The 16,300-nt window shown below is 40.3% G+C and overlaps 1 non-coding gene across 1 annotated transcript; it reads right to left on the bottom strand.

Annotated features, from left to right (window-relative positions):
• Window positions 1-3,431: 3,431 nt before the first annotated feature.
• On the bottom strand, window positions 3,432-3,539 carry LOC112746362 (small nucleolar RNA R71). Its single transcript, XR_003174251.1, has one exon. It is a non-coding gene; the product is annotated as a small nucleolar RNA R71 (small nucleolar RNA).
• Between the last annotated feature and the right edge of the window lie 12,761 nt (window positions 3,540-16,300).

The following is a 16,300-nucleotide window of genomic DNA, read 5'->3' as shown; positions in this document are numbered from 1 at the left end:
CTTCAGTTTTAGATATGAACTTTTAGATTTGCATTACATTGATAGTTTATGCTTTTGCTTGGATTTTTGGATGCTGAGAGTCATTACCTCCATTGAAGACATTACTTTAGTTTGTTTCCTTATTCCCTTATTTTTAATTAGTTACTCATTGACTCTGTTCAGATAATTATGTTGCGTTCTGAATTTATTAATATATAGAGTTATTTTTATTTTAATTAATTTTAATTCTCTATTTTATTTTATTTTATTATGTCTTCTCATATTTTTACGATTATTAATTTCATGTCAATGGAGTAGAATTTCTACTTGACATGGGGGTTGATTAAGAGGAGATACTTGAGTTGGAATGCTCAAGTGCTTGGTTGAATTGGACATTGTTAGCTAATTCCATACCTACTAACACTAGACCTCCCCAAAGGAGAGGACTAGGTTTGAGTAGGCATGGCAAAAATCCCCAGCAGGACGGGTACCTGCGGGGATTTACCCACCAGGGAGCAGATATGGGGGCTGATTTTCACCCGCGGGGACGGGAGACGGGGCCCCGTATAATAAACGGGGCGGGGGTGGGGGTAGAGGTCCCCGCCCCGTGGGGATCCGTTAAATCCCCGTTTGTGTGAAAAGACGAAAATATCCCTGTATATATATATATATATATATATATATATATATAACATGTAACCTAACCCTAGCCGTCGCATACCACATTCACAAATCACACATCCTTCCCTAATCCCTATCCCTGCTTCAGAGAGTGAGAGTTCCTCTCCTCTGCCTCTCCACTCCTCCTCAAGCGCTCAGCCCGTTGCCCCCTCCTGTCTCTTTCCCATCGACCGCTACCTTCCACCCTCTGGGTTCCTCAGCGCCACAGTCAAGTCTCCTCTCTTGTCCACTCATCCTCAAAGTTCAAACCCCCGACCCCGCAGTTCAAGTCTCCGCCGACAGACCTCCCACCCTATGGGTCCTCAGCGCCGCTTTCCACCCCAGACCCCCTTAGTGGCTCGGTCGCTCACTGCAGGTGTCGAGCTCACCGTCGCGAGCTCACGGCAACGTCGTCTTCTTTTCCTTGTCGTGGCAGACTCGTCGCCGGTCATCATCGCTGGTCTTCTCCTTTTCTCCGTCGGGTAAGTCAGCCTGTGGTTTCTGATTAGGTTAATTGGATTTCTTAATTTCTGATTAGGTTAATGAATTTTTGAATTTCTGATTAGGTTAATGAATTTTTGAGTTTTGAATTTCTGAGTTTCTGATTAGGTTAATGAATTTCTGAGTTTTGAAATTCTGAATTTCTAATTAGGTTAATGAATTTCTGAATTTCTGAGTTTTGAATTTCTGAATTTTTGATTAGGTTAATGAATTTCTGACTTTTTGATTAGGTTAATGAATTTCTGAGTTTTGAATTTCTAAATTTCTAAGTTTTGAATTTCTGATTAGGTGAATCTGATTTCGATTCTGAATTTCTGGTTTTTAATTTATATTTTTGAGTTAAGTTGATATGATTTTGATTTCTGATTTTGATTTATATTTCTGAGTTAATATTAAGTTAATATGAAGTTTGGTTAATCTGATTTCGATTCTGAATTTCTGATTTTTAACTTATATTTCTGAGTTAGGTTGATGTGATTTTGATTTCTGATTCTGATTTATATTTCAGAGTCAATTTTGAGTTAATCTGAAGTTAGGTTAATGAGATTCTGATTCATGATTTATATTTTAGATTAATATGATTCTGATTCATGATTTATATTTTGAGAAAAGTTTACGATTTTAACTCTTAATTGTATTCTTCTATTTTATGTAGGATTCAAACAAATCGGAATTTACCATCACTACCATTACATCATGAAAAAGGCTTGAGAATTCTACAATGTGATGAATTATGCTTTGTAGTTTTTGGATATGTTTGATACTTTGGTTGTTTTATGGATATGTTTGATATTGTTTGTTGTTGTTAATGTCTTTGGAGACTATGAACATGTTAATGTCTTTGTTGTTGTTAATATTGTTAATGTCTTTGTTGTTGTTAATGCTTTAGAGACAAAGAACATGATTATTGATATGATTTTTTTAATTTTTTCCCAATTTTTTTCAAATTTGTTTAATTTTTTAAAAATCCACGGATATCCGTGGAGTCCCCGATCCCCGGGGGATACGGAGTCCCCGTTACCCGTGGTGGAGACGGGGCGGGGACGGGGACTGGATATGGAGGCGGGGGGGGGGGGGGGGGGGGGGGGGCATGTCCCCGCCCCTGTGGGTACCCGTTGCCATCCCTAGATTTGAGGGTAAGAGTTAGTTTAATCACCATACTTTTCCTTATTTAGTAAGGGATAACCGAGTGAGAACAACACCCTTTTTACACTACACTTGAGAAGATCCCAACAAGGATAGAAATTCTATTTAATTATTCCCCCAGTCAAGGCCTTTTATTTGGAGTATCAATAATTATTCTTAGTTTATTTTTATTGCTTTAATTTTTAATCATTTTAGTTACTTATTATCAAAACTTAATTTTTCTGAAAACCCCTAGTTAATAAAATTGCACTCTTTCCTGCAACTCGTTGGGAGACGACCTGGGACTAATACTCCCAGTAATTTATTTCTAAAATTTGTGACAACCCTTTTTAAATTGGTGAGGTAAATCTTAGCCGGTTAAGAGCTATACGTGCAACGCTGTTCTCTTAATTGAAATCTCTAAATTGGTTAACTTCTGCCACACATCAATTTTTGGCGCTGTTACTGGGGACGTTGCAATAGTGTGCTAAACTATTAATTAGTGTATATATTTTATTTTTTTGCATATTTTATTTTTACTTCTGTTACCATGAGCTATTTGTTTTTCTCATTGAATGACGCGTTCATTGCCTGATCCGAGTTTAGTCCCATTTGATCCTGAAATTGAAAGAACTCTTTCACATATTAGACGAACTCGACGTCGGTTAGCCTCCGAGGGTGGTGAAGTGATTATTATCGATTCACCAGTCTCATCTGAGGGCAAATCTGAACCGCCATCTGAGAGTGAAACAAGCTCCTTTACTACTGATTCAGTTGATTCACGTGCAGGTAACATGGCAGCACCTAGGAGGATTACTCTCCAGGAAGCTGGTGCCCCAGATTTTACACTGTAACCTTATCAAGTGCATCATCCAAATCTGGCTACAGATTTTGAATTGAAGACTGCATTAATCAACTTGATGCCCAAGTTTCATGGCTTACCTGCTCAAGAGCCTATTAAGCACCTTAGAGATTTCCAGACAGCCTGTTCTACTGTTAGGCATAATGGTGCAGATGAAACTTCTATTCGGTTGACTGTCTTTCCGTTTTCTCTTGAGGGAAAAGCAAGGGAGTGGTACTACTCCCAACCTAAAGTAACGGTTACCAACTGGGATACACTCAGGAGATAATTTTTGGAAAAATACTTCCCAGCTGAAGTCACAGATAGACTAAGAAAAGAGATCTCCTGCATTGTTCAAGGTGACTCAGAGACTCTCTATGAATACTAGGAGCGTTTTAAGAACCTTCTAGACGCATGCCCCTATCACATGATTGATAGACTAGTATTGATCAGCTACTTCACTCAAGGAATGAATCCCCAGGATAAGAACACACTAGATGGTGCTAGTAATGGTTCCATGAAAAAGTACAGAACCACAGATGAAGCATGGCAGCTGATCAGCGACTTAGCTGAGTCCACTAGGAATCACAGGCCGAGGCGTAGCCACTCAAAAGCTGTTGCAGAGATTTCCTCTATCAAAGAGACTACTGCTCTCACCCAGAGTATATGTGAAATGACCAACCTACTGAAGCAGATGCAGTTAAATCAACACCAGGCACAACAAGCTCAGCCTTCACCACAACAAATCCAAAAGTTAGTTCCACAAAGAGTATGCGGGATCTGTACTGATTATAGTCATTATACTGATGAATGTCTGCAGCTCCAGGAAGACAACACTGTGGCAGCCACTCACAACTTCTATGACCGCCCGAATCAAGGATACAATCAACAAGGTGACAACTACAACCAAGGTGGCAACTATAACCATGGATGGCAGGAAAACTCTAATCAAGGATGGAAAGATAATTCTAACCATGGCTGGAGGGATAACTTTAACAGAGGAGGCAGAGACAATAATGGAAACCAGAGGTGGAATAACAACAATAACAAAAGAAAGCAGAATCAGAATCAACCTTACAGAGCACCTCACCTAAGACAATCACAAGGAACCTAGCACAACCAACAACAAGTTCCTCATATCACTTATTCTAATTCCTCATCAAATGACGAGATGCTCCGTTCTCTTGCGCAAGGATAACAAGACATGCAGGCTCAGCTGAACTCTAGTCTGAATGGCTTGACTGCCACTTTACAAGCTCTCGTCTCCCGAATGGATTCATCACTTAATTCCACACATCAACCTTCAAGCTCCAGTGGAATTCCTTCTCAACCACTACCCAATCCCAAGGGTGGCATCAATGCCATCACTCTAAGGTCTGGAACCACACTACAGGAAAGGAACCATGAAGAGCCAAGCCCACCAGTACACGTGCCAGCAGAGGATGTGGTGGAAGTGGAAGATGCTGAAGAGGAAGAGGATGTACAAGACATAGTTGAAGAAGAGGAAGCTCAACCACAGAATGAAGCACCAAAGGATGCAGAAGCTGTAAATTGCGCCCATCCTATTCCCTTTCCATAACTTGCAAGAAAAACCAGAAAGCAGATGGAACTTGATCCCAAAATGGTAGAAATATTCAAAAAGGTCAAGGTAACTGTTCCCCCTTTTGATGTTATTCAACAGGTACCTAAATACGCAAAGTTTCTAAAGGATTTGTGCATACATAAAGATAAAATTAATGAATCAGAAACTATTCCTTTAGGTAGTTTTATATCTGCTTTAATGGAAAATATACCTGAAAAATGTAGTGATCCAGGTCCATGTATGGTTAACTGTACCATTGGAGGTGTAAATTTTTCTAACTGCATGTGTGATTTAGGAGCATGTGTTAGTATAATGCCTTTGTCTATATATGATACTTTGAGGCTCCCTCCCTTAAAAAGGTCGGTAGCTCATTTTGTGTTATCAGATAAAAGCATTATTACAGTAGTTGGAATTGCTAAAGATGTATTAGTGAGCATTAAGGGGCTCACATTTTCCATTGATTTCTACATCCTGGAAATGCCCCCTAATGACTCAGGAAGACCATCATCAATCCTGCTTGGAAGACCATTCCTGAAGACTTCAAAGTTCAAGCTGGATGCATTCTCAGGAACTTACTCCTTTGAGACAGATGGCAGAACAGTGGGTTTCAGTTTAAATGAAGCTATGAAGCATCCTCTGGAAGATCATTCTATCTTCCAATGCGACATTATTGATGAAACTGTAGCTGAAGTTCACCAGGAAGAATTACAAGAGAAGTACATGGAGCAAGATCCAAGTGTGGGGACACTTTCTGAAAACAATGAGAAGACTTTACCATTATCACCAGCCCCGAATGATCCAGAGCCTAACTATGAGTAAAAATTAGAATTAAAGCCCCTTCCTCCACACCTCAAGTATGCTTACCTTGAGGACAAGCAGAAGTTTCCAGTCATCATTGCAAAGGAACTCACTTCTCAATAGGAAGAACAGCTACTCAGTGTGCTGAGAAAACATAAGAAAGCAATTGGATGGAGCTTGGCGAATATAGTAGGCATTAGCCCTCAAGTTTGTGAACACAGAATATTCTTAGAAGAGGGAGCAAAGCCTGTCCGTCAGCCTCAAAGAAGATTGAATCCCACCATCTTAGAAGTTGTCAAGAAAGAAGTAACCAGACTACTTGAAGCAGATATCATTTACCCCATCTCAGACAGTGAATGGGTCAGTCCAGTACAAGTGGTGCCCAAGAAATATGGAGTCACAACAATAAGAAATGAGCATGGAGAGCTCCTGACAACTAGAGTGCAGAATTCATGGAGAGTTTGCATTGACTATAGGCATCTCAACCAAGCCACTCGCAAGGATCATTACCCCTTGCCATTCATTGATCAAATGCTTGATCGCCTGTCAGGTAAATCCTATTACTGCTTTTTAGATGGTTATATAGGCTACTTTCAAATTTATATAGCTCCTGAAGATCAGGAAAAGACCACTTTTACATGTCCTTTTGGGACTTATGCTTATAAGAGAATGCCCTTTGGCTTATGCAATGCACCAGCTACTTTCCAAAGATGTATGATGAGTCTTTTCTCTGACCTTATTGAGAACTGTATGGAGGTTTTTATGGATGATTTCAGCATATATGGTGACTCATTTAGCCTTTGCTTGGATAGTTTATCTAGAATGTTAGACAGATGTGTTAGTAAAAATCTTGTATTAAATTTTGAAAAATGTCACTTTATGGTCAAACAAGGAATTGTACTAGGACATGTTGTGTCTAATACTGGCATTTCTGTAGATCTAGCAAAGGTAGATGTTATTTCTAGTTTACCTTACCCCTCCTCCGTAAGGGAAGTCCATTCGTTCCTTGGCCACGCAGGTTTTTACAGGAGATTCATTAAGGACTTCAGTAAGGTAGCATTACCTTTATCCAGATTGCTGCAGAGGGAAATTGAGTTCAAGTTCAGTGAGGATTGTATGCAGGCATTTGATAAGCTGAAGACCACCCTGACTCAAGCTCCAATTGTGAAAGGACCATACTGGAGTCAGCCATTTGAAATTATGTGTGATGCTTCCAACCATGCAGTAGGAGCAGCGCTAGCTCAGCGCGAAGGTAAGGACCCTTTTGTAATTGCTTATGCATCTAAGACTTTAGATGCTGCTCAGTCTAATTACACTACTACTAAAAAAGAGCTTCTTGCTATTGTTTTTGCTCTGGATAAATTCCGAGCCTATTTACTTGGTACTAAGGTAGTAGTGTACTCAGACCATGCAGCTCTAAAATATCTATTAGCTAAAAAGGAGTCCAAACCAAGGCTAATACGTTGGATACTGCTGCTGCAAGAATTTGATTTAGAAATTAAAGATAGGAGTGGTAACCAAAATTTAATGGCAGACCACTTAAGTCACCTTGAGCACATTAAGGATGACTCCACTCCTATAAATGATAATTTCTCATTTGACAGCTTACAAGCAGTATCTGAAGTAGTTCCTTGGTATGCACCTGTAGCTAATTATCTAGTTAGCCACAGTTTTCCTCCAAATTTTACTAAGCATCAAAGAGACAAGCTGAAAAGCGAGTCCAAATTTATGGAGGTGTGGTGCTGACCAGGTAATTAGACGGTGTGTGCCTCAATCAGAATTCCAGTCTATTTTAGAGGATTGCCACTCATCTGAGAGTGGAGGACATTTTGGCCCTCAAAGAACAGCTACAAAAATTCTAGACTGTGGATTCTGGTGGCCTACTCTTTTTAAAGACGCTGCTGAATTTTGTAAATCTTGTTCCCCATGCCAAAAGTTTGGTAATATATCCAAGAGGGATGAAATACCTCAACAGATTATGCTTTTCTGGGAAATTTTTTATGTTTGGGGCATTGACTTCATGGGTCCATTTCCAAATTCTAATGGTTACTTTTATATACTGTTAGCTGTAGACTATATTTCTAAATGGGTGGAAGCAATTTCTACCCGCAATGATGATGCTAACACTGTTGTTTCCTTTGTTAGAAGCCATATCATCTGTCGCTTTGGATCACCACGAGCAATCGTGAGCGATCAAGGCACCCATTTTTGTAACAGGAGACTAACAGGATTATTGAAAAAGCATGGGATAATTCACAAAGTAGCAACAGCTTATCATCCCCAGACCAATGGGCAAGCAGAAGTCTCTAATAGAGAGATTAAACGTATTCTGGAGAAGATAGTAAAACCTCATAGGAAGGACTGGAGTGCCAGGCTACAAGATGCACTCTGGGCATATAGAACAACGTACAAGACACCCATTGGGATGAGCCCCTTTCGCTTGGTATACGGAAAGGCTTGCCACCTCCCCGTGGAGGTAGAACACAAGGCTTTCTGGGCTGTAAGGGAATGCAACATGAATCTTACGAAAGCTGGTGCTAAAAGAAACCTGCAACTAGCAAAACTAGAGAACCTCCGCCTAGAAGCATATGACAACTCCAGGCGTTACAAGGAGAAAATGAAGGCTATCCATGACAAGCACATTCAAAAGGAGAGAATTCAGACCAGGGGAGTTAGTTCTACTATAAAACTCCAGACTGAGGCTCATGCCGGGTAAACTGAGATCAAGATGGAAAGGTACATACAGAGTAGAAAAGGTAGAGCCATACGGAATTTTCCACCTGCGTCATCCTACTAGCTCCAAATTTCTAAAGGTCAATGGACATTGCCTAAAGCTTTATCATGGTGAGAAGATGAAGAATCAAAAGGAACTAGAGATTTTCCTCTTGGAAGACCCACCAAGAGAAACAGAATGAGCCTAAAGTGCGTCCAACTTAAGGACGTAAAAGCAAAGTGCTAGGTGGGAGACAACCCACCATGGTATGATCGTTCCGTTTCAGTCTTAGTTTTATTTTTACTTCTTTTTTATGATGTTAATGAATCTTCTCATCATCCCAGCATATAGCTGCATATAGTTTGCATGACCATTCTGCATATTTAAAAAAAAAAAAAACGCACGCGACGCGTAGGCGTCGTTGACGCGTCCGCGTCACAAAGTGCGTTGGGAAGAAAACAAATTGAACAAAGAGTCACGCGAAAGCGTGGCTGGAGGCGTGCCTTAGGCACAAACATGCCCACGCGGCCGCGTCATTTGGAAAATAAGCCTCCCACGCGTCCGCGTCACCCATGCGAATACGTGCCCTTAAAAATCAACATAAAAGAGGTGTATGGCAGCAAGTTATGATGGAGTGGGGCTGGAGTGATGCTAGAAGCACCAGCCCTGTCACACGATGATGCCAGGGCATTTTGGCCAGTTTCACTGACCTTTTCTTTACTATTTTAGGGTAGTTTCATGCATTTTCTTAGTTAATAAGCAAGTCTTGGGTAGATAATCACTTACATCTTGATTCAAGCAAACATTATGAATTTCATGTGATTTTATGAGAATTATGCATGAATTGAATGACAAATTGGACAATGCATGTCTCATAACTTGGATTAGAGCTTTGATGCACTTTATTTGCTTGATTTCAGGACAAAGGAAGCAAGGAAGAGCCACGTTAGCAGCCACATTAATCTAATTAACATGACCTCTAAACGTGGAATGGGAATAAACTTGCAACGTTAATGAGAAAAGTGATTGCCAATAACGCCTTCGAGACCATCATGGCCCACGTTAATTGTCACGTTAACTACATTAACGTGGTAGTTAACATGGAGAAAAAGGGAGCTCCAGCGTTAGTGGTAAAAGTGAACACCACTAACGCTCCAAATTGGCAATTAGCCACGTTAAGAGTCACGTTAACTTAGTTAACGTGAACTCTAACGTGGAAAGGAAGACCATGCCAACGTTAGTGACACTCACCTTTGTCACTAACGTTGGACTAAGCCCAATTGGCCACGTTAAGAGTCACGTTAACTACATTAACGTGAACTCTAACGTGGGAGGAGCAAGGAATCGCCAACGTTAGTGACACTCACCTTTGTCACTAACGTTGGACCAAGCCACTATGAGCCACGTTGGCTGCCACGTTAATTGCATTAACGTGGAAGCTAACGTGGAGGAAGGAATGATGAGCCAACGTTAGTGACACTCACCTTTGTCACTAACGTTGGAGATGGCTATCACCACAATGTTAGTGGCCACGTTAAGACAATTAACGTGAGGCACTAATGTGAGAAGGGGCGTTTGGAGCGTTAGTGACAAAGGTAAGTGTCACTAACGCTCTCGAGGCTAAGGCATGCCCACATTAAGAGCCACGTTAGTTATACTAACGTGGACTCTAACGTGAGAAAAGGGGGGCTAAGAACAACGTTATTGGCAAAGGTAAACGCCAATAACGCTTGCGATGGACTAAGAGGCAACGTTAGTGGTCACGTTAGTGCCACTAACGTTGAAGTTAACGTGAACCATCTTGGACTAGGAACGTTAGTGAAAAAGGTGATCGTCACTAACGTTCTCGAACCCACATTTTTACTTAACGTTAAAGCCACTAACGTCCTAGCTAAAGTCCTTGCCTACTTCACACTTTCTCTGCAAGTAAAGCTGAGCCCACTGAAGATTCCAAACTGCTTCAAACTCAAGATCCAAAGGCCCATATCCAAGGACTTGAAGAGCCAACTAGAAGATCAGAAGAGTAGTATATATAGGAGTAGTTTTGAACTAGAGAAAGAGCTTTTGGATTGAGAGAACCACTCTCTGTATAATTTTACTTTCTCTGCAACTTCTAGTTTTACTTTCAGAATGTATTTTCCATCTTTGCTTTCCATTCCCAGAGCTATGAACAACTAAACCCCTTTCATTGGGTTAGGGAGCTCTGTTGTAATTTGATGGATCAATAATAGTTATCATCATTCTTCTTCTTTCTTTTCTCTTGATTTTACTAGAAAGATTTCAATCTTCATCCAATTGGGTAGTTGTCATGGAAAAGAAGCTATTCATACTTGGATCTCTTCGGAACCTTGGAAGAGGAATGAAGAGATCATGCTAGAAATGCTTTCTCATGTTGGACCAAATTAGGGTTTGGATGGATATAGTGACATATAATCCTACCAACACTTTGATTTAGGAATACATGTGGTATAATCAGTGACCACTCTTCATCTCTTCTCATGAGCAATTAAACCAAGGAATTGGCTATTGATCAAGATTTGAGAGATTGAATTACCAAGGAATTGGAATTCAATCACTTAAGATTGCCAAGGAGATCAATGAATGCATTGATTGAGGAAGAGATGAAGATGAACTTGATCCGGAGAATACAACATCTCCTGAGCCCAATGAATCCCCCATTTCTGATCTTACCCATTCTCTTTACTTTCTGCCATTTACTTTGATGTTCATTTTCCCAAATCCCCATTTAAGATTCTGCAATTTACTTTCCGCCATTTACATTCTGCTCTTTAGTTCCAGCATTTACACTTTCTGTTATTTACTTTCCCGCCATTTAATTTCCTACAATTCTCAAATCAAATTCTGCTTAGCTCAACTAGAACATTCCTCCAATTAAAGTTGCTTGACCAATCAATCCCTGTGGGATTCGACCTCAGTCTATTGTGAGTTTTTACTTGACGACAATTCGGTATACTTGCCGAGGGAAAATTGTTGAGAGACAAGTTTCCGTGCATCACACGACCGCGTGCCCCACGCGACCGCGTCGTTTTTCAAAGAATGGCCATTCACGTGATCGCTTCAACCACGCGACCACGTCACTCTAAAATTTGGCAAATTGAGATTCAAACAGAGAGTTGCGCGAACGTGAGGCTGCCCTCGCGCCACTAGCACAAAGCAACTCACGCGACCGCGTGACCCACGCGTTCGCGTCACTTGAACATATCGCATACCACGCGACCGCGTCACTCACGCGTCTGCGTCACATGCGGCGCACAACTTATCCAGCTCATCCAAATCTTTTATCTTGTCTTCCCCAAATCCTAATTTTTCTTATCCTTTCTTATTTATTTCTTCTCCCTTCTTCCTTCTTACTTCTTTCTCACTTTCTACTTCTTCCTTTTCACCACCATTATCATGGTATTTATTTTCTTCTTCCTCTCTTTACTTTTCCATTATTATTCTTATTTTTATTATGTTTTCTTCTTATTTTTCTTTTTTTACTTTCTTTATCTATATTTTCTTTTTCTTTTTCTTTCTTCCTTTTTATTCCTTTTAATTGGTGTTGGAAATTTATTTCGCTCTTTATTTTCTATATTTTGCTTGTGGATTATCATGGATTTATTTGATAATTAATATTACCTTTTAAAGGGTTACTTGCATGTTCTATTTTATATTTTCAAAAACATATTTACCATGCATGCTATGTGTTTGTGAAAAAGCCCGTATGGCATCATGCACTACTTTTATGTTATCCTACTACTTTAATGCCTGTTTTTCACAAAACTCTTTTTATATTTTATTGAATAAAATATAATTGTCAATACAAACAAATTGTTAGTTTGAATGATGTGGTAATCTAACTTGGACATTGAATGCTTGATCTATGCTACTCATGCCTTTGCCAGCATGCCAATAAACATCTTGCATTTAATTGCCATCACATGCACTTACTATATTACCTTTGATGAACTTTTCACATGTAGTCTAGACCATGTGTTAACGACATACTTATTTATCGTGCATGGATTACCACCCATATTGTTCGCTCCCTTGCTCGAACCTTTGGCTTTACATATTACTTTCTTTTTTCCTTTTTCAGGATGGCCACCAAGAAAGACAAAGAAAAAGCTACTCCCAAACCACCAGTAAGGAGAGGAACAAAAAGAGCATTAGTGGCAGAGTGATGCACGAATTGTGAATCACACTTTTCACAACGCGTACCACTAACCAGCAAGTGCACTGGGTCGTCCAAGTAATACCTCACGTGAGTAAGGGTCGAATCCCACGGAGATTGTTGGTTTGAAGCAATCTATGGTTATTTTGTAAATCTTAGTCAGGAAGTCAATTATGTTTATCAGTTGAATTGTGAATAACCAAGAGAACATAAATTAAAGATTACTTGTTGTGCAGTAATGGAGAATATGTTGGAGTTTTGGAGATGCTTTGTCTTCTGAATCTCTGCTTTCCTCTGTCTTCTGATTCACGCACGCACGCCCTCCTATGGCAAGCTGTGTATTGGTGGATCACCATTGTCAATGGCTACCTTCCATCCTCCCAGTGAAAACTATGCTCACGCGCTCTGTCACAGCACGGCTAATCACCGGTTGGTTCTCGATCCGGTTGGAATAGGATTTACTATCCTTTTGCGTCTGTCACTAACGCCCAGCCTTCAAGAGTTTGAAGCTCGTCATAGTCATTCAATCCTTGAATCCTACTCGGAATACCACAGACAAGGTTTAGACTTTCCGGATTCTCATGAATGCTGCCATCAGTTCTAGCTTATACCACGGAGATTCTGATTAAGGAATCTAAGAGATACTCATTCAATCGTATATAGAACGGAGGTGGTTGTCAGGCACACGTTCATGATTTGAGGAAGGTGATGAGTGTCACAGCTCATCACCTCCATCACAGTTAAGCGCGAATGAACATCTTAGATAGGAACAAGCGTGTTTGAATGGAAAACAGAAATACTTGCATTAATTCATCGAGACACAGCAGAGCTCCTCACCCCCAACAATGGGGTTTAGAGACTCATGCCGTCAGAGAATACAAAGTTTAGATCTGAAATGTCATGAGATACAAAATAAGTCTCTAAAAGTTGTTTAAATACTAAACTAGTAGCCTAGGTTTACAAAAATTGGATAAACTATGATGGATGATGCAGAGATCCACTTCTGGGGCCCACTTGGTGTGTGCTGGGGCCCACTTGGTGTGTGCTGGGGCTGAGACTTAAGCAATTCACGTGCAGAGGCCATTTGTGGAGTTGAACGGCAGTTTTTATGCCAGTTTGGGCGTTCAACTCCAGCTTTTGATCCTTTTCTGGCGCTGGACGCCAGAATTGGGCAGAGAACTGGCGTTGAACGCCAGTTTACGTCATCTATTCTTGTGAAAAGTATGGACTATTATATATTGCTGGAAAGCCCTGGATGTCTACTTTCCAACGCAATTGGAAGCACGCCGATTCGAGTTCTGTAGCTCCAGAAAATCCACTTTGAGTGCAGGGAGGTCAGAATCCAACAGCATCAGCAGTCCTTTTTCAGCCTGAATCAGATTTTTGCTCAGCTCCTTCAATTTCAGCCAGAAAAATACCTGAAATTACAGAAAAACACACAACTCATAGTAAAGTCCAGAAATATGAATTTTTCCTAAAAACTAATAGAAATAGACTAAAAACTAACTAAAACATACTTAAAACTATATGAAATTATCCCCAAAAAGCGTATAAAATATCCGCTCATCACAACACCAAACTTAAACTGTTGCTTGTCCTCAAGCAACTAGACAAATAAAATAGAAGACTAATAGGTTGAGAAGCAATAATATCTCAGAGTTTTTGATTGAAGCTCAGATCCTAATTAGATGAGCGGGACTAGTAGCTTTTTGCTTCTGAACAGTTTTGGCATCTCACTTTATCCATTGAAGCTCAGAGTGATTGGCATCTATAGGAACTCAGAATTCAGATAGTGTTATTGATTCTCTTAGTTTAGTGTGATGATTCTTGAACACGGCTTCTTTATGAGTCTTGGCCGTGGCCTTAAGCACTTTGTTTTCCAGTATTACTACCGGATACATAAATGCCACAGACACATAACTGGGTGAACCTTTTCAGATTGTGACTCAGCTTTGCTAAAATCCCCAATTAGAGGTGTCCAGAGTTCTTAAGCACACTCTTCTTTTTGCTTTGGACCTTGACTTTAACCGCTCAGTCTCAAGTTTTCACTTGACACCTGCACGCCACAAGCACATGGTTAGGGACAGCTTGGTTTAGCCACTTAGACCAGGATTTTAGTCCTTTAGGCCCTCCTATCCACTGATGCTCAAAGCCTTGGGATCCTTTTTATTTGCCCTTGCCTTTTGGTTTTAAGAGCTTTTGGCTTTTTCTGCTTGCTTTTTTTTTTCTGCAAGCTTTGTTCTTTGCTGCTTTTTCTTGCTTCAAGAATCATTTTTATGATTTTCAGATTATCAATAACATGTCTCATGTTCATCATTCTTTCAAGAGCCAACATATTTAACAGTCTTAAACAACAAATTCAAAAGACATATGCACTGTTCAAGCATTCATTCAGAAGACAGAAAGCATTGCCACCACATTTAACCAATTAGAATTTCTTTTATTCAACTCGAAATTTTATTGCTTCTTATTCAAAAGATCTACTATTTTATTCATGTTTAATGATGATGAAAAAAATAAACTATAGCTTAATTGGAGATAAAATCAAATAGATACTAATTACTATTATATGACTTCTAAGGTAAACTTTTTATAAGGACACTGTCACAGAGTTAAGGCAGAAATTGGAAATTAACAACCTTTATTCTGGGGGTATGGGGGTTCCTCTGATCCTTGGGAGGCTTGGTATTACAGAAGACTTTTGGCGCTTCAGTTCCCTTAAGTCACGTCCTTGCTCCTCTTGTTCTTTAAACATATGGGTCAGCATTTGACTGTGTTCCTTCTGTTGTTTTATTATTTGCTCCATAGCTTCCTGTATCTTGGTGACAGACGTCTCAAGATATTCCCAATATTCCGCTTGAGGAATCTCTGGGAGGAATTCCTGTGCTCTCTTCTTGATAAGATCCTCCTGTGCTTGTTGTCTCTCCATTGATGCTTTGGTGATTGACTTTTCAATTAGGATATATTCAGTTATTCCCATCTTGACTCCAGCGTCCTTGCAGAGCAGAGAAATCACGCTTGGATAAGCCAACCTGGCCTCTTTTGAATTTTTGTTAGCAATTTTATAGAGCTCAGTTGAAATTAGCTGATGAACCTCCACTTCCTTTCCCATCATGATGCAATGAATCATCACTGCTCTTTTAACTGTGACTTCAGAACGGTTGCTAGTGGGCAACAGAGAACGCCTAATGAAGTCCAGCCATCCTCTGGCAACTGGTTTGAGATCCTCCCTCTTGAGTTGATTTGGGATGCCCTTTGTGTTGGTGGTCCACCTGGCTCCATGGATACATATGTCCTCTAGAATCTTATCCAGGCCAATGTCTGCTCTCATCATCTTCCTGTTGAAGGAGTCTGGATCATCCTTTAGCTGAGGTAGCTTTAATATCTCTCTGATCTTGTCAGGGGTGGTATGAACAATCTTTCCCCTGACCATGGTTCGAAATTCGTAGCAGGCAGTTCCAGATAGTCTTTGCTTGTCAGTCTGCCACATATTAGCATAGAACTCCTGGACCATGTTCCTTCCTATTTTCGTTTCAGGATTAGCTAGGACTTCCCAGTTCCTTATTCGAATTTGCTCCTGGATCTCCGGATATTCGTCTTCTTTCAGATCGAATCTAGCTTCCGGGATCACTGATCTCAGACCCATTACTTTAAGATAATGGTCTGAATGTTCTTTAGATAAGAACTTCCCTTGATTCCAAAGTGGTTTTGGAACGCTCTCTTTCTTGCCTCTTGGAGTGGATTGTTTTCCTTTGGGAGCCATGATCTTAGTGATCTCGGAAAAACACACCAAACTTAGAGGTTTGCTTGTCCTCAAGCAAAAGAAAAGAGAGGAGAGGGATAGAAGGAGATCGAGGTGCACTTGTTGATGGAGGAGGGGGGAGGCCGAACCCAATTTTAAAGGGGTGGGGGGTGGCTTTTCGAAAA

This window comes from Arachis hypogaea, chromosome 14, assembly GCF_003086295.3.
Source record: "Arachis hypogaea cultivar Tifrunner chromosome 14, arahy.Tifrunner.gnm2.J5K5, whole genome shotgun sequence".
Classification (NCBI taxonomy): domain Eukaryota; kingdom Viridiplantae; phylum Streptophyta; class Magnoliopsida; order Fabales; family Fabaceae; genus Arachis; species Arachis hypogaea.
The sequence above is the reverse complement of the archived record's forward strand: the minus strand, read 5'-3'. Positions and strand labels throughout refer to the sequence as shown.